The sequence below is a fragment of the Pteronotus mesoamericanus genome, unplaced genomic scaffold, assembly GCF_021234165.1.
Source record: "Pteronotus mesoamericanus isolate MK-2021 breed Mesoamerican mustached bat unplaced genomic scaffold, CSHL_Meso_final scaffold_651, whole genome shotgun sequence".
NCBI classification, from domain to species: domain Eukaryota; kingdom Metazoa; phylum Chordata; class Mammalia; order Chiroptera; family Mormoopidae; genus Pteronotus; species Pteronotus mesoamericanus.
The window spans coordinates 46,378,134-46,384,016 of record NW_026555325.1 but is presented as its reverse complement, the minus strand read 5'-3'; the positions used below and the strand labels follow the sequence as shown (position 1 = coordinate 46,384,016).

The 5,883-nt window shown below is 39.0% G+C and overlaps 1 pseudogene; it reads left to right on the top strand.

Moving 5' to 3' along the window:
* Positions 1 to 227: 227 nt before the first annotated feature.
* Positions 228 to 5,174, top strand: LOC129061922 (lysine-specific demethylase 3A-like; annotated as a pseudogene).
* The last annotated feature ends 709 nt before the right edge of the window (positions 5,175 to 5,883 follow it).

Below are 5,883 nucleotides of genomic sequence, written 5' to 3'. Positions count from 1 at the left end.
TGCTCACATATGACTGACTTGTGGAGGGTATGGGGTTGTGGGTGGTGAAAGGGGACAGCCATTCTTTGTCCAGGAGGATCCTGGAGAGCCAGGTGCTGTGCGGTGCTGAGGGGTGAGGCTAACTTTCTGAAGTACAAGCTTCACTCCACCTCTGACTATGTTCTAGTTTTATGCTCTCAAAAAATTTGCTCTGGTATTGTTGGTACCCCGGGAAATCGGGGAGCAGCATGCAATTGCAGAATCGGGGATGGGTTCTGCGTCCTGGCCAGAGTGTGGCCGCGCAGAGTGACACAGGTCTGCGTAGGGGAGCCGGGCCCGCTACACCACCCGGCCGAGGCAATGTCAGGTGCCACCAGGTGGCTGGGGTTCAGATGCCCAAGGGGCTGCAAGCTGCAGCCCAACTTCCGGTCAGCAGAGCCTGCAGACCAAGGGGTTCCAATGACACCTCCAACACCCCCACAGGAAGTGATATGAATAATAATGGTCACCACTATCACTAGTATGTACTAACTCATTAGCAATTACAAAGTATTCTGAGAACATCAAATACGGATAAAGTAGTGGAATGACTGAAATACAGTCTCTGAGGTTTAAGGAAAAACAAACCACACTTACTGTCTTAGATTTTAATATTTTCCCTCTTAGTTTATAATTTTGAAAGACTTTTAAAATCCCACACCCATGACCCCCAGTTTCTCAAGTGTGAGGAACCCTTTTTAACATAAAATATTTTACAGGTCTTTATGTGATTATAGCTAATATCCTTTATTGGGAAAATACATCAGAAAAAGCTATATTAATTCATTAATATGTGTATATTTAAATAAACCTGTATCTTATTAGCCATGGGTTGCTTGTGGTGTTGTGAAAAGGGGAGCTCTAGAGTTGGATAGCCTGATTTCTAATCCTGCTCCATCGCTTTCTAGGTAACCTCTAGGTATCTCAGTTTCCTTATATTTAAAATGGGGAATAACAGTACTTACTTACTAGAGTTGTTTTGATGGTTCATTGATATATGACATCATAAGCCCTTAGAAGAGTACAGGCATTTTTAAAATAACACACATGCTTGCATTGAACTCATTTTTTAGTCAACAGGTAATTTTCAGTGGGCTGAATAGTTTAGAGAGCAGGAATTGAAGTCCTGGAGGACGGAGGCTGTGTTGTTGGTCTGCATCCTCAGCACAGTGCCTCACAAGTAGCGGGTGCCTGGGTGAATGAAATCAGACAGATCTGGGTTCCAGTCATAGCTTTGCCATTTAAAGTAGCTGCATAAATCACTTGACCTGTCAGCTGTAAGAGAAATAAACTACATAGGTTTATTTTGAGGATAAAGTGAGATAATGCATGTAAAGTCCTTAGCATAGTACTTGGCATGTAGTGCATCAGAGATGTTGCTATTAGCAGGAATTCAGACTATGAAACAGAGTTTGAGATGTCATTTATTCTTCATCAGCATGTTCAACTATGCATCAATATTCTAGCTGGACACCCCTGCCCTGAAAACAACTTGTAACTACTATTTCCTTATTTTTTTTCCTCTTCCTCCTGATAACTAAACCAGAAACATAAGTTTCTAAAGCTTCTTTTGATGACTGTAGCATGGAAGACACTATTGGAGATGGCTACCCAACAACTATTCCTTTCTCTCTTGCTGTCAGAGACCATTTGTTTGGAATGAGGGGAAAGATTGGACTTTGGTTCCCAACTCTTCATTACCTCTCTGCAATAGAATTATGTATCTACACTTCTTGGCATGTGACTTTGTAGCACTTTCCCCTGGCATAGGCAGAATATATATCTTGCCCATTTTGTGTTGGACTTGCCCAGGTAATTTGTTTGGCAAATGAAATGTTACTAGACATGACATGAGTAGAGACTCTAAATTTGTTGGTATGATTTTATCTGACTTCTTGTATGCCTATCATTTGCAATGAGAAAAATATGCCATGGATACCAGTAGTGCCAGAAGAAGAAAATATATGGGTCAGGCATGAAAACACACAGCCTAGATCCATGCCCAGCTGATCCCAGCTAAATGTAGCAGAGTCATAGGTGACCTATAGGCTTATCACTGGGGAACAAATGCTTGTTTGTGTAAACCTCTGAGATTTTGGGGCTGGGGGTGTGGCTTGTTATGGAGCATTATCACAGTAATAGCTGACTAATATAGATAGCAGTTTGCCCAGCTCCAGAGGATGATTCAAAGTTGATCTATGATAATCCTGTTATTTTTTTTCATATACTTGATTTTCAGATTCTCTTGGAGCCAGGAGTGGCAAAATGACCCAGTGTTGGCCAAAGAAATATAAGAAGATGTCTACTGAGGACTTTTGGGAAAGCTTTGCTTCCCTTATAAAAGGCATAGTAGGGGTGGGAAGTGATCTTTCTATCTTCTTTGCTTGACAATTCAGTGGGCATCTTGAGACCATGGGTTGAAAGTTACAAAGATGAAAAGATAAGAACTGAGGATGATGGAGCAAAAAAAAAAAAAAATTAGGCTCTTGATGACATGGCTTAGTAGTTGACCAGCCTCAACCACCACCTACCCCTTCACTTCTTATTTAGTCAGATTTTTTGTTTCTTGCTTCCCAAGGATTCCTAACCTAATATACCTAAAATAGTGGTAGTTTAGTCATCCTAGTCACCGTTTCCCTGAGGTGAATGATGAAAGAGAAAGGGAGCCGTGTGGTCATGATTCTCCTCATACAGACTCTAAAAAAAAAAGAAATCTTCCTATTTATTAGGCTATTAGAGCCTTTTTTTTTTTTTTTTTTTTTTGCTGTGTTGCCTCTTTTTCAAATATTTGTAATAACAATGAAGCAATTAAGTTATGGCTGTCTTTAACAAAAAATGTGTTGGCGACTGATTTAAATAAATAAAAGCACATCCTGGCCAATGGCGGAGGTCAATGGGTCAGGGGTAGTTTCTGAAAAGGAAGATATGTCAACACAATAAGAGCACCCCTAAGAGGGTTGCTAGGCAGCAAGCTGTCAGGCATTCAAGAAATGTGTGATATGTGTGATACCATCTTCTTCAACTTGCAGTGGGTGTATCATCAGTGTGCATTTGGAGTAGGCGTGAGTTGCTATCAGATGAAGAGGAAAAATTGCCAACAAGGCCACTTATATGACTTTATCTTGGTTGAGATACATGAAGATTCAGCTACATGAGCCAGGGAACATGAGGCTTACACAGATTTTTCTTGGAAAAGCTCTCTATCATGTTGAAGATTATTCATTTGAAAGAGTAAAATGTGGAATAAAGACAAATTGTCCTTGTCGAGGCAACTCAAGCTCTTTTCAAAGCCAGCCTTAAAGGAAGACATAACATGGACTTTCTTAGTTGGAGAAAAACCTATTCTGGGATCTCAGTTTCTGCAGAATCCCTTGGTGCTGGAGTTAGCAGCTATGGGTCCGGCCGGGGGAAGGGAGGGGAGCGGTGTAGCCTCCAAGTCAGCTAGCAGCATGACACCCACCTATCCCATCAGCACTTCTCCTTTAAATCTTTAAATTGGCTGGCCAATCTAACCAGTGGGAATGTTAACAAGAGAAAAAGATAGAAAAATGAATTCAAGAACACACCAAAAATCCTTGGTGATATCTTTGCTTCTTTAGTAGAAAATGACACTTCTGATTTATGTAACAATCTCAAGAACTTATGAAGAACCTAGAACTGTCACTCCTCACTGATGACTATGTGATAATTGCTTGCTGTGCTTGCAAGATTCCCAGAACCAGAGCAACTGGAATATGTTCAGGGAGCACTGGGAACAAAGGCAGCCAGAGATGGTGTTTGTAATGCCTCATAAATTGAACACAGAAGTTTGAAAACCTGAATACTTTGACAGGATTTTTTTGACCAGGAAGTCAGTCTAATTGAATGTAGGACTTTCATAGTCTGTTTAGGCTGCTATAACAAAATACTATAGATAGGATAGCTTAAGAAACCTTTATTCCTCATTGTCCTGGAGGGCGGGAAGTTCTGGAGGGTGGGGAGTTCAAGATCAGGGTGCTGGTAGGTTTCATTTCAGTGAAGGCCCACTTGGTTCATAGATGCCGTCTTCTGACTGTGTGCTCACATGGTGGAAGAGGGCAATGGAACTCTTTGTGGTCCCTTTCATAAGGGCACTAATCTCATTCATGAGGGTCCTTACTTCATACCTAATCACCTCCCAAAGACCCCACCTCTAAACATCATGACATTGGAAATTGTGTTTTGACATAAATTTGGGGGGACACAAACATTCAGTCTATACCAAAAACCAATTAAATCATCACAGAAGCCCTAGTAGGAGATTTTTCTATGCATCTGAAGATGTTCCAAATCTCTTGAAAAATGAAAAAATAACTATTGATGTTGAAAATTAAGTACTGGCTATCAGGAGGAACTTTTAAAGATATCATGCCCTTCCTCTGGTTTGATGATCTCATGGCCAACATTCCACTGCTTGAGTACGCAAGGTAAAATAAGTTTGAATTTTGTCTCTAGGCTGCCAAATTACTTTGTTTGGTCAGATTGGGGTCCTGAGAGGTATAAAACTTAAGGATTAATTACTCCAATAGATAAAAAATGTGGAGCAATATCTTTACTGAGACATCTTTATCTGAGGCTGCTAATGTTCTGGCCTATGTTGGAAATCCAAAGGGATTGTGACCAAGAAGAAGTCCTTAAAGCTATGCAAGATGGGAATTCTCATGAACTCAAAATAAAGCACTTTATTAAAGGAAAAGAAGACAGGAGGCTTCTGGTATATATATGCCAGTGAAGTAATGGAGAGCATATGAGAATTCCTTAAAAAGGCATTAGAAGAGTAAGTTCAAGAACACCCACTGACTATGATCCATTAGTGGTCAGCTGGCAGTTAGACTGATCACTAAGAAAACATCTTCAAGAGTGAGAAGTTCAAGGCTGGGCATTTATCACAGCAGGAATTCCATTGTAGTTTCTTAACTTGTGTAGCTATGTCAAAGTAGCTGAAGATTTTGTTTCTCTAGAGAGTGTTAATGCTCTGTCTTACTCAGGAATTCTGTTATCTGTTAGAGATTCATACCAATCATGAAGATAAATTACAGATGAAGAATGTTATCTACCATGCAGTGAAAGATGAAGGTACTATACTAAAAGCCAGCAAATCCAATTTTGACAAACCCTAAGAGTCCTAGAGATGCCTTAACCCCGGCACAGTGAAAATAAATTCTTGGCAGCTGTTTGAACTCTTTAGTTTAAATTCCTGTGGACTTTAAGAATCATGTTACTGCATCTTTCTTTTTCTTTTGTTTTACCTGTTCCCAACTTTTGAAGCTACTCTGTCTAATGTATATTTCTATTATTTACAGACAATAAATTGTATGTGTATCAACTATTTATAGAACATGTATCCTTAAACTATGGCTTCTCACCTAGTATAGATCTTATATTTTTTGTAATTTTATTTTATTTTTTAAATATTTTATTGTTGTTCTGTTACAGTAGTCCCTTTTACCAAATTATAAAAACAAAACCTTTTATCAACCCTGAAGCCATACCTGCAGTTATGCTGTAGTTACTTGGTTGGATATCTTAGTCGAAATGTATTTATAACTATTAGTAATAACTGTGTACAGTTTATTTGGATTGCATTTTGTTTCATGTTTGTCTGAATACCCTTCCTGTGCCCTTTAGGATTCAAAGGGCAATGGAGGAAATGAACAGCTAATGATGCAATTCTTATTGTAGTGCATAGGATCGGCATTATATAGCATAAATCAACAAAGAATTATCAAATAAAGTTTTTATTTAAATGAAGCTTTGCTAATTTTGTTAAACATTTTGTATTAATGTACTCATAATTTTTAAAAGTTTACAAAACACTTTTGTTAAAAAAAGTGAGGTAGTGTCAAA